This window comes from Sceloporus occidentalis, unplaced genomic scaffold, assembly GCF_023333645.1.
Source record: "Sceloporus occidentalis isolate IW3139 unplaced genomic scaffold, rSceOcc1.0.p SCAF_1, whole genome shotgun sequence".
In the NCBI taxonomy this organism is placed as follows: domain Eukaryota; kingdom Metazoa; phylum Chordata; class Lepidosauria; order Squamata; family Phrynosomatidae; genus Sceloporus; species Sceloporus occidentalis.
In genome coordinates, this window is record NW_028316981.1 from 259,593,265 (window position 1) to 259,609,046 (window position 15,782).

A 15,782-nucleotide genomic window follows, 5' to 3' on the forward strand; every position below is an offset into this window, starting at 1 on the left:
TGTTTCTTTTTCTTTTTTAATTTACTATCCGGGATCTGTAAAGTTTATGTGTAGGCAAAAGAGATCATGAACATCCCTAAGAACTGTTGAAAATGATTCTAGAAAAATCGTCTCCCCTAGATAGCCACCCATAACAAAATTAAATTAAACTAAATTGTTTGTTTGTTTGTTTTTTAAAAAAACATGCTATGTTGCCCACATAAAACCAAATTTATTGGCATCTTAATAAATACTATTATTCTTATTTGAAGTACAAAATGTCTGAATGCTTTCCAATGGAATTGACAAAAAGAGTAGTCCCTGTTGATGATTTTAACTTCAAATTAACAAAATAGTGATTGGATTTAGGACAACCCCAAAGTAGATGAATAAGGAAGCTGGCTGGAAACATGGCATGGGTAGTTAGGATGCATTGACTTACTTACCTTTGTCTTTGGTGCAAGAGGATATGCAGAAAGCCTGATGGGGGCTGTGAAGTGATCAGGAAATCTATTCAATTTTTATTTTAGTGTTACTTGGGTCATCCACATGTCTTTGGGTCTATATGCTCTTCCCTTGGGAAAGTTTTCAGGTGTTTCAAATGTCATTGTGACCTCTTAAGAACTTGCCTGGCTCCAGACATGAAAATTTGAAAACATGAAAGCCCCATATACAGTATGTGGGGTGTTATGTATGCTAACAGAAGGATTTGTTTTCTGTGGGCCTTCTTTCTCTTTTGGTTACACAACAACGCTTCTGAGGTAGATTGGGTAGACAGTGAGTGACTGGCCCAAAGTTGCTCAGTGAAATCTTGAATCTGAATCTCTTAGATTCCAGTGCAGCAGTGTGTCACACTTGCTCTTGTTACTATACAAAGGGATCTTGTAGTATCTTTGAAAGTGGTCCAAAGCAGATGGGCCAAATAAAGCAGCTTCCAGCCATTTTGTGGAAGTAACATTTAGATGGTGCACATGCCCAAAGCAGCCAGAGGCCTAAGGTGGCCGAAGCTGCCTGCTAGCAGCCCATTTGGGACCATGGCAGTGACCCGCTTTGGGAGCAGGCCGTGCAGTTGCCATGATCCCAGAGTGATTGTGGCTGGAGTGGCTGGAGATAATTCCTTCTGGGCTGTCTGCTACATCCCACTGACTGAGCAGAAGCCATTGTAGCATAAACTTTTGTAGACTTGGTATGCTTCCTTAGATGAAAGTCTATGTAAAGACACATCTATGAAAGCTTATGCTACAACATCTTGCACTCAGTCTCAAAGATGCTACAAGATCACTTTGCATATTGTTATTCCAGACTAACATAGCTATGAGTGCATCTACACTGTAAAAATAATGTAATTTGACACTGCTTACAGTGCTGTAGCTCCAGCAATCCTGTAGCAATCCTGGGCTTTGTAGTTTTACAAAGTCTTTAGCCTTCTCTGCCAAATAGTGCTAGTGCCTCACAAAATTACAAAACCCAGGATTTGAATGGACCCATGCCAGTTAATGTGATATCAAACTGCATTATTTCTACAATGTAGATGCAGCTGCACCCCATGCCTCTGAATTTTGTCTTCTTGGGTCTTGTTAGTTATGGCTGGGAGAAAATGCTGCCTTAATCCTCGGAGACCCATTGCCATTATTGTCCCCATTTATACTATCTTTGCATATTTATAAATAAAATGTTAACAAGACTCTTATAAAGTCTCCAGAGATCTCCTACCCAGTTGAGGGGCAGTAAACTTTGAAGCATAGCCCTCAACAGTGAGAGAAATGAAAAATGTGTAATATTACTTATTAACATGAATTATTGTTACTTTAGAAGAACAGTTTCCTTCCTGCTATATGACTGAATGATTGTGCAGAAACACCAACCTCAATCTCTGGTTTTATGGCCTTTCTTATTTCTTCCCTGCATGCCATTAATAACCAAGCTTACCTTTCAGCTTTCTGTCTAAAATTATATTTATTTGCCCAGCACATGATACCAAGGAAGAATGATGACTTATTCAGTTGATTTTCTCCCACAGTCTTGATCTCTGGAGATTTGGGCAAATAAATATTTTTAATTCTATTTATTGTAGTTCAAATGCCTTTACTTTTTGATAGTTGCTGGTGTTAAGTAGTACTTCACTCCCCATGAAAACACATTATTGACTGGGGCTTGACTTTCCATTGCTTCATTTTCTTGCTTCTGTTTTGTGCTAGTTTTAATGGCAATTTGATGCTTGAGGCTTTTAAAAATGCATCTATGTTTAATAGCTACATTATGCAGATGTTTTCACACATGGAAGGGAAAAAGGCCTTGCAACACATTTGTGTGGATATGGTGTATTAAAAACCTCCTAAGAATGAGAGTTTGAATAAAAATACTTTAGACAAAACCCACATACCTTGCAGAGAAAAAATAATCTGTAAAATATCAGAGAACAGTGTAAGATAATAGAATAACTATGCTATGTAGTACTGTGGTTCCTTTCTGGATGTTTGGGGGACAAAGGCTGGAATAGGTTGTAGAACTGCCATTCCTCCATGGCAGTACATTCTCATCTGTTATTTACAATTCTTTATCAGTTTGCAAACATGCTAACAATAGGGAAGGAAAGAATATATAATGACATACAGGGGGGAAAAGAAAGAAAAAGAAGTTTCCCGAGTGTCAGGAAACACAGATAAGGGGAACCCTCCTCATTTCCATCCAGAACTGAGTGCAGTTCCTGGATCCTCTAAAAAGTTTCGTGTGTGTGTGTGTGTGTGTGCTGGGCACTGTCACACTTTACTGCTATAGCATTAGTGTTATTGATGGTAAAAGATGCAGCAGATGGTAGACAGTAGAGAAGCATTCCAGCCCGTTGAATGATGGTGTCCAGCACCCCTCAGAGACAATGGTACAACTGAACCCCCAAACAAATTCTATTCAGTTATCTCTCTGGCTGACAATCAAATCAATTCCACATCACTGGACATATAGGGCACCTGGTTGGAGTGTACTACTCCCGGGCTCAGACAAATGAAAGAGGGATACTCAAAGGTTATATTTCTTCATTGTCCAGGTTGAATTTGTCAAGATTCTCTGTTCTTATTATTTTTTTGTTTTCTTTACTTTCAGCAGTAGGCCTGCCTTTTCACTTTCTTCCTTGATCTTTCTTAGCAGGTGATCCAGGTCTGGTAGGTTTTCTGCTATCATTATGGTATTGAAGCAAACAAAGAAAATCAAATTATGGCAGTGTGACACCCCCCCCCCCCCCAAACACACACACACATAGCTCAGGTTATCAACAGAGAAAAATTAACTTTCCCTATCAGTGCTCAGCCTTCATATCTTTTCTAAGTCTCAAACTACAAAGCAAATGCAAAGCGTATTCAACAAGGTTACTAACACAAATGAATCACTGGCTATGGCAATTGTTTCATGGGAAATCAGCCACAATAACATGCAAGTTGTAACCATCGCTGCTAGATCTTATCACATTGCTCTGTGCCTGGGCGGGAGGTAGCCCGTATGCAACCTGGGCTTGTCCTGCAGCTTCTGATGAATGGGATTTTCCTGTTCATGAAAAGCTGCGGAACAAACCTGGGTTGCATATGGACTGCCTACTGCCCAGGCACAGACCATTACTATAAGATCCAGTGAGGACGGTTACAACTTGCATGTAACCTGCAGCTGATTTCTCATGCGATAATCTCCTATGTTCCAATATCCAGTAAATGATAATCATGCTGTGTCACTGCCATACTCTTTCCCTGTTCCCCAACCTAAAGCCAATCTTAAGAAGGAGGAATTGACAACTTTGGCATGGGCTTTCTTTGAGGAAGTAGCCATAGAATGGCAATCTACTTGGAAGATGACAACAAATTCTGTTAGAATCTATGATTCTATGATTCTAACACACAAATAGAGAAATTAGTGCAATTAAATAATTTCTTTTTTCTTAGCTTGAGTAGAGAAAAATTATTCCCAGCCTATGTTCTATACAACAAACAGACATCCCAAGGAGAAACTAAGAAATTAAAAGAACAGCAAAGATGAAGGGTTGTTTATGAAGAAAAGAAAGATTTTGTACCTTTGGAAACACTTCAAGGACATTAAAATATCTGAAAAGGGAGGGAAAATGTTGCAGAACAAAGGAGAAAGGAAATGTTTTTCAAAGAAAATGTGGTTGAAACAACTACCCACCTACCACACCCAACAGCCCAACACTAAAAGTCCGAAACATTTATCACTTGTTAGAACAACCTAACATCTGAAAGGAAGGAGGAAGAAACTGTAGTACTGTATATAATTATATTACAGTTGGCCCTTCTTATACACGGATTTTTTATACACGGATTTATGCATACACGGTTTGAAAATGTTCCAAAAAAGTATAAATTTACTTTGATGTTCCATTTTTTTAATTAGGGACACCATTTTGCTATGTCATTATACTTAATGGGACTTGAGCATACACGGATTTTGTTATACACGGGGGATCTTGGAACCAAACCCCAGCGTATAACAAGGATCCACTGTACAATAGGTTCCTCCAAAACACTCTTAGTACAGAAAGCCTGGTATAATATACCCTATGATCAGAAAATGAATCACTTTAAACCCCACTCTTCCTTTGTACTTGACACTATTCTACCTCTCTACCTTGGTATTTTGAATAAACTAAATCTAAAGGGAACCATTTCCTTGTGTCTTTTCAAATTCTGAATGTGGAGGTAGCATTATTTGGGGTTCTCTTGCAATTCTTGTAGCTGTGGAGGAAAGACAGCTTCACCTTGGAGCACCAGGGTGACCAAAAGTATCTAAACAAATTTAAAGGGTCCTGATTGGTAGAATTCAAATATATAACTGTATTAGTCTATAGAATCAGTAGTCTAAGAAACTGAAGTCTATGAAAGCTCATGCTGCCAACTTCTTTCTTTCAGTTTGGTGTGGTACACATAGCCTGCAAAAGGCGGGCTAGAGCTGCCTCTCATTGCTGCGCAGCGTTACTGCCGCAACCAAATGTTGCAGTGCCACTGTGTGGCAAAAAAGGAGCACACGGAAGCAGCTCCAGTTTGCTGCGCAGCTGCGATGCCACAACCGCTGTAGGACAGCGTGGTTACGTCACAGTTGTGCTGCACCATTTGGATGTGGTGCAGCTGCGATGTCACCGACGCGTGCAATGTGTGAGCAGGGCTGCACAATCATGGTGCCCCCCACACATACTAGGTTAGGAAGTGTGTGGTTGGTGCGCGCTCCCTAATCCTAGTATTGCTGCAAGCACACCACTTTATGGCAGTGTGTACCTGCCCTTAGCCTCAAAGGTGCAGCAAGATCTCTCTGAAAGGGTCCTGATTCACGTCAGACTTTGAGTTTTGTCCAAATCTGTTTGAGAGCTACCCAGCAAAATGTGATTGGGGACATAGACACTAGCAAAATTGGGAAGGCTAGAAACATTCTTGCTGAGTGGGGAATAAATTCATTCTAACAAGAAATTGCTCTTTCAGATAGTTCTCCCCCACCAGCACCAATGCAGAAGAAAGAAACATGGCTTCACATGACAATGCTAGTGTTTGAATTGATATGAGTGCTGTGTGCAAAAGGATACAGGATGCAAATAGGATCTTGTGTATCTTTAGGCTACTGTGTATGAAAATACACAGTACAGTGCCTGATACTGGGTGACATCCAATGTCACAGAAATTTCTGTCTGTTACCTCTCCTTCCCCTCTACTTCTCTTGCCCCTTCCAAGATTTTTCAGATGGGATTCTTTTGTGCCTCTTGCATCTATTCCTCAGGCAAGCAAACACTATTGAATACAACATATTGTATTAATCTTCATGGAAGTGTACAAGAAGTGATGCACTGTACATGCTACACTGCAACTTATATTGGCTTGTGATCTCTCTGCTGATCATTAGCATCAGATATTTGTAGGCCTGGTTACAAATGAACTCTGCAGGTTAAAACAAAAGGAAAAATGTGGCTTTGTTGAAGCGTTGGAATAACAGTGTATCCAGCAAAGATGCCTAGGTAAATATATACAATTTATTTAGCATGAAACTTTGCTTTTTCATCTGATTAGGAAAAGAAAAGATGCTGATATCAAAATGAAAGACTTTTATTGCTGCATCTATGGCAATATTAAACATATCTTTATGGTGAGAATAATGCTGAGCAATGATAAAGTCATACAACACATAATGAATACAAATGAAAGGTAATAGTTAGCTAAATAATTTGTGCTCTATAGATGTATGAAACCCTAATTTTAAAACTCAGCAGAACCAAAGGGAATATCATTGTGAAATAACCTACAGCAAGAAAGAATCAGTTTGATGAATTGGGCTATATTAAAGAGTTTCCACTGCTTTTTACCCCTAGCAACAGAAAAGATAGAACTTTCATGTTAAGAGAGTAATATTTTTATCCTCAGAAAAATGAAAAATTAGAGCCTGTTCCTTGGGGGAAGAACTTTACATTAAAAACTGTTGGTTCCTTTAGAGACAATTTCAACATAAAGGCTTTCATGCTAAGCTAAGGGAAAGGAATCCAAAAGTTCATTTTCCTTGGCACTCTAGGTAGGAATGAAAAGATGAAACATGCATTGCCCTTGGTATTTCTGTCACTTTCAGTTTGGTGATGTAAGAGTTTGATTGGCCTTTGCTATTCATCTAAAATGACAAGTAGGCTAATTAAAATACTGCATGTCATTTTCACATTTAACCCATTTGCATTTTTAAAGTTTATCTAGAGAACATTTTCAACTCTATATTCCCAGACAGTCACTCCTCAGTACTAAAATGGAGTACATGTATTTATAACTCTCAGACCCAATGAAGGCTTTCTGTGGTAGCTGTTGATATTTTCATGGATTAGAATCTCACTCTTCTTTCAGTAGAATCAATAGCTATTATGCCATATCTTTAAATGAGAGTATATTTCTGCTTCCTGTAAATGATTAATGAGTTCAGCTCCTAAAGATGCATGTACTCAAACTCTTTTATGATTGTCAGCTTTGTTATTTGTATTTAAAGAAGCAAAAACAAGAGGAACAACATTTTTATGTCACTATACATCAAAAGAGTGGCTCTTGTCATGGCACAACCTATAGTTCAGGCTTCCTTAGTGGAATATCTTATTCTTTTTCCTTTAAATGTCAGACCTCACTGGCATTCCACAAATGATATTTGTGCTTTGAAACTCTCTTAAATTTCAAGTGTGTTGTCATGTAGCAGGGACAATTAATGGTAGGAAATAAGAAAAATCTGAAACTCTCTTGACTTCATGAATTAGATGGCCAGATTCAGAAGGCCTGTTGTGCAGAAGAGAGACTTTTATCTCATAAAAAGTCCTTTACTTTCAATTCCCTCTTCCCAAGAATTAGAACGTCAAGATTCCTCTTCATTTTGCATCAGAAACTTTTTAGTCATTGAACTAGTTTTTTTTGAACACTTACATTGGTTTTACCATTACCATGAATCAAAGTGAGTGTTAACAGGTGGAGAGGGGCAGCAGTGAGGTGCTAGATGATAAAACTATGAGTGGTATTCAGACTGCCTTGCATATGCTAACCTATCTTGTGTTCTGAGGTGTAGTGGGTGATGCTGAGCCATTTCCATTCATAACTCATTTTGGTTAGCTTTTGTGTCTGGAATGCAGGAGTGATGCTACTCTGTGCCTCACCTTCAGACTTTGAAAACAGCCTTTAGAAAGGCAGTTGTTATGTAACTCTACTGCACCCCTGAAAAAAATGTAATTTGGAAACTTTAATGTTTTAATGATGTTACCTGCTACTTTTCATTACCTTTGGTCTCCTTTTCTGGAAAAAAAATCAAAAAATTGAGAAATGGTATAAAATTTGAGGGAAGGGGAACCCTCAAAATGTCTCCCAAAGAATTTTGTCCCTCAAAATAACAAGGAAGAATCTGAGAAAGTACACCAAGAGGCAGTTCAGACCGGCACTTTATGCCAGCCTGACTGCGGTCTAGGACTGAAGTAAGGTGGAGCATTTACATGCTCCAAGCCCTAATTCTGCCACATGTGAGCCATTATGGCATGTGCCCATCCATATAGGGTACATCATTATGATGCATGGGTGGTGAAGTGCCAAAACAGCACTCCACCAAAGAGGCGTCATCATGGCGCGTAAGCGCCACTATGACACCCCTTCCAGGAACCTGCTTAGTGCAGCTTCTTTTTGCTCCTGAGAGGGAGCAGATCATTGTCCTGGCATGTGGTTGCTGTGGCAATGATCCAGGGCTAAAAAGGGTGGCATTTAGTTGCCCATCTATCAAGCGCCACTATGGTACCTTTTCCAGGAACCTGTTTAGAGCAGCTTCTTTTTGCTCCCAAGAGGGAGTGGATCATTGCCATGGCATGTGGTTGTCATGGCAACGATCCGGGGCTAAAAGGAGTGACATTTAGTCATCCATCTGTCGAGACCCCAAGTCTATGAAAGTACATGCTACAATTTCTTTCTCACAGTTAGCCTCAAAGGTGCTGCAGGTTTCCTTTGCATTTTGATATTCCAGAGTAATGCAGCTATGTATCTGAAGAAAAAAAGAGTACACATTGTATGTTTCGTCCCTTCAAAGTCATGCAATTACCATTCATTATATTATTTTGCAAAAGGAACATTATTATGCCCTTGTTATGTTTTAAAAACTGGCAAGTTGCAGGTAATATGTCTGAAGCCTTATGGATCTAACAGCATAAAGGTGGCAGAGGGAGAGATAGTGAAGGAAAGAGGAAGAAAAGGAACAAAAAAGAAGAAAGTAATGGGAGGAGGAAGTGTCCAATTCTGAGTTGCTCATTCCATCACTGTTTGTCAGAGAGGAAGGGATCAAAGCTAGAACACAAGAAGACAAGTAGCCTGAAAAATTCCCCATGTCACATCTTCTTTGCATTCGTGGAACTAGCCACTTCTTCTTCCCATCTATGTTGCTATTGTTGTTGCTTTCCCACTTTTTTTTCTTATTCATTACATTTATTATGTCTGTTCTATTTTCACTGGCTGTTTTGTATATGGTTTTGAGCTATTGCTCCACACTGTGAGCCATAACAAGGGGATGGGGATGGGGGTAAAAATTTCATTCAACAAGTAATGGCCTTTTTGTGCTGGTGGAGGCTTTTAATTATACATCCCTTTGAGAGTTTTTTTCCTTCTGTTTACTTCCTTCACTTAATGTCTATTCTAATCTATCAGTTTTCCCTTTTATATTTATCAAGTTTCCACATTTTGCTCTGGTTTTCGGTAGCATGAGATATGATTTTTTAAAAATTTCATATCTCATAATAATGGATACTATGGAAATACATAATATTTTCCATTTTAAAGATATTTTTTTTGTCCAGCTTCCTAGCAGCATGTCATGTGTCTTATATGTTCAGTCTGACTGGATGCAAATTCTCCAGCTGTGTTTATTAGCAGGTAGCAGTTTGTTATGTTGTCAAATGCCAATCTGTATTATGACTGGTGCCTTTGATATAAAGATAAAATGATGGCTTTTAAAACTAGGACACAACTATCAACCAACTCACTCACTGTGCATTTTCTTTTTCTTTTTACACAATTTAGAAAGTATTTAGATAAATCTTTGTTTCATGTTTTCCTCTACAGAAACACATGCACAGAAGGAAGATTTAAATAGAGCTTGGGAAACTCATTTTAAAATAACTTCCAGAATCCAGCACCCAGGGGCCATGATGGCTAGGAGATTGTGATAGCTGTAGTTCAAAAAGTTTAAACAGGACTAGGAGATTTATGGCCTGTTTCCTAAGACTTGCTCTGCCTGGGATGCATAGGGAGCTGTTAATTGTGCAATATTACATTGTATTTTCCAACACCTTTTTTGTTTTGTTTTTATGTGTTTTTTATGTGATTGAGGAGTGCATCTACACTGTAGAAATAATGCAATTATCCTGGGATTTGTAATTTTCTAAAGTCTTTATCCTTCTCTGCCAAACAGTGTTGGTGCCTCACCAAAACTACAAATCCAAGAATTCTGCAGGATGGAGCCATGACATTCTAAGTAGTTTCAAAGTGACATGGCTCCATCCTGCAGAATCCTTGGATTTGTAGTTTTGTGAGGCACGAACACTGTTTGGCAGAGAAGGATAAAGACATTGGAAAACTACAAATCCCAGGATTTGACAGGATGTAGCTATTGTACGTAAAGTGGTTTGAAAGTTCATCATTACTACAGTAGAGATGCATTTGATAACTCCATCCAATTTAACTTCAGCTAATCTCAACTTTCATGATAAAAACAACATAAAATATGCACAGACTCCTAGACTGCAGTGGGCCATGTCAGAACACTTTTTCCCAAACATTCAGTAAGTTCCAGTTTTTTGGAGGGAAAAGTAATTTTCATGCACCCTTTAAAGGTTGTCCCCCTGAAATACTCTTGAGGTGCAGACCCATAAGGATCATTCATAGCACCTTACTGGTCACATTAGGGTCTTGATCTTGGTTGGCCTCATACCCCCTTGGATTGTGTATTTCTTACCCCATGCTGTGCCAGTCAACTGAATCTGCCTTACAGTGAGTCAAGACTGTCCCTGCCATATTAGGTCAGTAGAAGAATAGGAGGATATGTGATGGCTCCCCCTGCATGCACATGGATTTTCAAAATAATTATCTTTCCATATTTTTTTAAAAAAGAGACACAATGAGTTGAAATGAACATTTTTATGATGATCCTTTACATCAGTCCAGTCCTTTCTTTTCTCCATATGCTTGGTTTGTATATACTTGACGTCAAAATGCTAATGCCAAGTGTCTTTATTCTTAGATATAGAACCTAATTAGGGAACTTCCTCACTTGCTTGTTTTATCAATATCTATTTTGTATTATTCTTGGAATATTATTTTTTTCTAATAACCCTTTTCCATTCCTTTGTCTCTTTTAAATGCGCATGATGTCTCCGTCCAAACTACCTTCAGCCACTCTCATTACTGGCTGCTGAAGTGATTCCTCAGCTTCTGTGATAAGGACAACATCATCAGCATACCTGAGATTACAGCATCTGCTTCCCCTCATTTAAATTCAGCCATAGTAACCATTGAGATCAACATGCCTTACAATTCTGGTGAAGATTCCTAAGAGATACAGGGTCACCAGCCCACCATATTTAACTCCTTCCAAGAAGCTAAATCACTCACTACTCCCTCCCTTTTTTAAAAAAAGCTGTTACTTCCTTATGACATTAAAAATAAAACAGCAGGTGACCATATTTTACAACTAATAAGTTGCAGACTATTTGAGGAATTTTGTGTCATTTCTCTAAGGTTTACACACAGGTGGTGGTTTTATTTTCTTCTTCCTCTTTCTATAATTAATATCAGATATTCTCTCTTTCTCTTTCTCCCTCCCTCTCTACATGGACACACACACTTTGTGTGCTTTCTTCAACGACAGACTTGTGTAGAAAACACTTTGCTTTTGAAACAATTGGGTGCAGTTAAAGAATCCTGTTTATTTATTAACACATTCCCACGCTGCTTCTCTTAGAAGATGAACTCAAAGCTTACAAATTAAAATATATACAAAAAGGAAAACTGTTATGTCAGCATTAAAATAAATTACAATGTAACACTAAATTACAAATGCAGCAATCATAACGAAAACAGAAGAAAAACTATTCAAAGACTTCATGGTGTGTTTTGTGTACAGTGGACCCTTGTTATACGCTGGTGTTTGGTTCCAAGATCCCCCGTGTATAACAAAATCCGTGTATGCTCAAGTCCCATTACATATAATGACATAGCAAAATGGTGTCCCTTATAAAAAATGGAACATCAAGGTAAATTTATACTTTTTTGCAACATTTTCAAACCGTGTATGCTTAAATCCGTGTATAAAAAATCCGTGTATAAGAAGGGCCGACTGTATTTGTGTGTAGGGTGATCATGGAATTCTTCAACTTAGGTCATTATACAAAGGATGACACATTTCTTTCTTACAGAAGATACTTTTTACAGTGTTAATATGTACGATGGGGTCTTCTCTGCAGAACATAAAAGAACACAAATGTTTCACCGTAAAATTCAAAGTAAAGGTTGAGGCACTCCGTTTCAGCATGAATCCAGTGACACCTTTGGGACTCACTGGGAAAAAGAATTTTTTAGCAAAAGCTGTTGTGGAAGCAGACCACAACTTCATGCTTCAAATGCTTATCCTAGACATTTCTAAAGGTAAAAGGTAAAGATTTCCCCTTCAAGAAGGTTTTCAATTCATATCTGACTGTGCTCATCTCCATTTCAAAGCTGAGGGAGCCAGCATTGTCCAAGATGGTTCCATGGTCATGTGGCCAGCATTACTAAACTCTGAAGTGCACAGAATGGTGTTACTTTCCCACCAAAGTGGTACCTATTTATCTACTTGCATTTTTACATGATTTTGAACTGCTAGGTTGGCAAAGGCTGGGACTAGTGACAGGAGCTCAATCCGTCACACAGCGCTTGGGTCTTGAACTGCTGATCTGTGATCTTGAGATCGCCAAACTCAGTCTTAACAGCTGAGCCACCTACTTCCAAAATGGCCACTGGAACACAAAATGGCCACCTCCACCTCAGTGCTTGTCAGTTGGCAGTTTGAGGAATTCCTAATGCAGGATGAAAGGTTTACCATGTCATAAATGACCCGAAAGAGGATGTCCAAATAGTGAAGAAGGATGAACCTCTGGACTCAAAAACTATGAAAACAAGGTTTCTTCACATTTGGGTGACAATGGCCTGTTACAGACTGCCAAAATAAGGCTGCTTCGGGTCTCTTTGGAGGTATGCTATTTAAATGATGCATGGGTCCTAAGAGTCCGGAGTTTGCACCAAAGCCACACTCCATTCCTAAGCACTGGAATACAGCTTTGGTGCAGCTTCCGAATTCTTAGGATGCATGCATCATTTAAATAGCATACCTCCAAAGAGACCCAAAGCAGCTTTATTTTGGCAGTCTGTAACAGGCCAATGAAATCATTGATACAATCACAGATTTTGAAAGGCAGAGATCTAATATCTTCTTTTCCAGTTTATTTCCTGAGTGAGAACTGGATAATTGTCTTCTGCCTCCTTGCTAGCTGCTAGTGGTTATAAACAACAGTGCACAGAGTGACTGAAGATAGCTTAGCAACAAAAGATGGCCAGGCCTTTTTTGCCTTGAGTGTTTACAGTCAATATTTCAACAGTGGAAGCGGTAACAAAGAAAGACAAAACCAAGGCTAAGAATATGTGTTGCAAATGCAGTCATGTGTACTCAGCAAATATTATTATCTGGGTGAACAATATGTGGTTGGGGGTTGAAGAAAAATTTGAAGAAACAGAAGACATCATTTTGAAAGATTTGGCAACCAAGGAACAGAGTTGCAAACATTACAGAAAAAAGAAGAAAGAAGAAAGCCATTTTAAGGAAGAAAATCCTAGAAAGAGCCTTGTCAGATTTTCAAGACTAAAGATCATGCAACAGAGGGATACAGTGAAATTTAAAAAAAACTTTGAAACATTATATTTTTGGGTCTTAGAATTCACAACCAAATCAGCATGTGACCTGTAGCAACTCTAGCATTTGTGGTAGAAGCTACATGTAGCATAAACAAGGGTGATATAGGTCCATATCACTTGTAGAAACAATCCAGTTTGAGACTGCTTTAACTGCCCTGGCTCAATGCTAGGAAATTCTGGGAACTGCAGTTTGTGGAACATTTAGCCTTCTCTGTCAGAGAGCTCTGCTGCCAAAATAAATGACAATTCCCTGGATTCCCTAGCACTGAGCCAGGGCAGTTAAAGTGATTTCAAACTGGATTATTCTTGCAATGTGTTTTGGACCACAGAGAGAATGAGAAAAGCAAGGCATAATTATGGGAACGTCTTATGGAATCCTGGAATTTACAACTGAGTTTAAAGAAGTGGAATCATAGTGCTCTAATTGCATAGTGTGGAAGGTCCTAGATTGGTCTGGGAGTGATCCAAAATGATGGAGCCAGGAAGGCTTGCTCTGGCTGTATGATTCTGAGTCTGGCCAGGTATAAGTTTGAGGACTGTCATTTCTCACCCTTATACAATCATTTCTAGAAGGAGGCTTGTTTGCGCACAGAGTGGCGAGGGGGGGGGGGAGTGTGAGAGAAATACAATGTGTATCCATTAGAACATCTAGGATAAAAAGCATTATATGTGGAATTCATAAAAGCATCTTTGTTTCCAAGACGTTTGGCCCAGCACTTCTTTCACATACTGTACTGTAACAATAGCTGAACATCCACCCTCCTTTATCATGTGAGGTGGCTACCTCATGCAAAAAATAATAAATTAAAAAATAAGATGCTATACAGTGGTGACAAGGTGTTGAGGTACAGAACTGGATGTGACATAGGGCGGTCTCATTCTGTACCCACTAAAGTAGCCTGCTGATACCAAGTACTATGGGTAATCACTGTCCATTGTGAGTGCTGACACAAGAGTCAAGTGTTTGTCTGCTAGGCTTTGGTACATGGAATGGAGGCAGGGGAAGACAGCACTTGCCTTTTGCTTAATAAAACCTATTATTATTAGTCAGCAAAATATCAAGGCAACCACCTTGAATCCCATTTTGGGAGAAAAGTGATATATAAATCCCACAAATAAAAATTACCAAAAATATCCTACACAGCTATGTATATCCTGGATGTACATTTTAAAATGATTTCCAGGTTAAGCAGGAAAATATAATTTAAAACTTTCCAGAACAATCTAAGTTTAAAATTCACATCTTTTATAGTCGACCAATAGCCTTCATGCCAAATCAACCTGCCTGTATTGTCAGGACACAAGACTGTGTTTTCCTTCCCTTGTTAGATGTCACCTTTATTTATGCTAATTCATAAATCTGTCCTGTCCTGTTTCTTTATCAGTCTACATTTTGTTAATTTTGTTTTGAAAATTCATACTTAAAATGCATACTTTGAGTTTTTTTCTCTCCAGAAAAAAAAAAAATCTAAACACATGTCAGACATAGTTCCTAACTAAAATACATTTCTACGGACCCTTGGTGCATTTTGATCCAAACACAGTATCAGAAAATACAGAGTAGTACAAAACCTGAATGCTCACTGCTGATCCACATGTTAGGCCAAGAGGTACAATTCAGATTGATTTCCTTTGCACTGCAGATTGAATAATATCCTAAAGCCATCATATTGTTACTGTAGGACAATAAAACACTGCACATTGAAGACCCTGGTTTGTATCTAATACAGTGCAGCAACACTCATTCACAGTGGACTTGCAGGCATATACTTAAAACTTTTCCAGACAGTTTTACCTGGAGTTCAGGGTAGGGGTTTCATTTTCACAAATGGATGGAGATAGCCGATTAGCTTCCGGATGCAATACAAGGTGTTGGTTATTACCTTTAAAGCCCTACATGGCTTGGGCCCAAGTTACTTGCGGGAATGCCTCCCCCTACATAATCCGCTCTGCACACTCAGAACATCTGGGAAGAACTTGCTAGAACTACAAATGACTAGTCTCAACTTCCCAAAGAACTTTCACTGTAGCGGCTCCGAAATTGTGGAACAGTCTCCCGGAAGAGATCTGTCTTATCACCTCCTTGGATGCTTTTAAGAGGGCAGTTAAGATAGATCTCTTCCGGCAAGCTTACCCACCTGACCTAGTATAAGAAATATTTTTACATTCTTGATTAAGATTTGAATATCTCTATTCCTCCCTCGCTTTTTGACAGAACCTGTTTTAAAGGAACTGTTTGTAAACTGTTACTGTATTTTATTGTTGTGTTTTGTATACTGTATTTTATTGGGTTGTAATCCCATCTCAATCCATTTGGGAGAGCCAGGAAAATAT

At 38.8% G+C, this 15,782-nt stretch overlaps 1 pseudogene; it reads left to right on the forward strand.

Moving 5' to 3' along the window:
* The first annotated feature begins 11,947 nt into the window (after positions 1 to 11,947).
* Positions 11,948 to 15,782, forward strand: part of LOC149323801 (uncharacterized) — a 147,329-nt pseudogene continuing 143,494 nt past the window's right edge.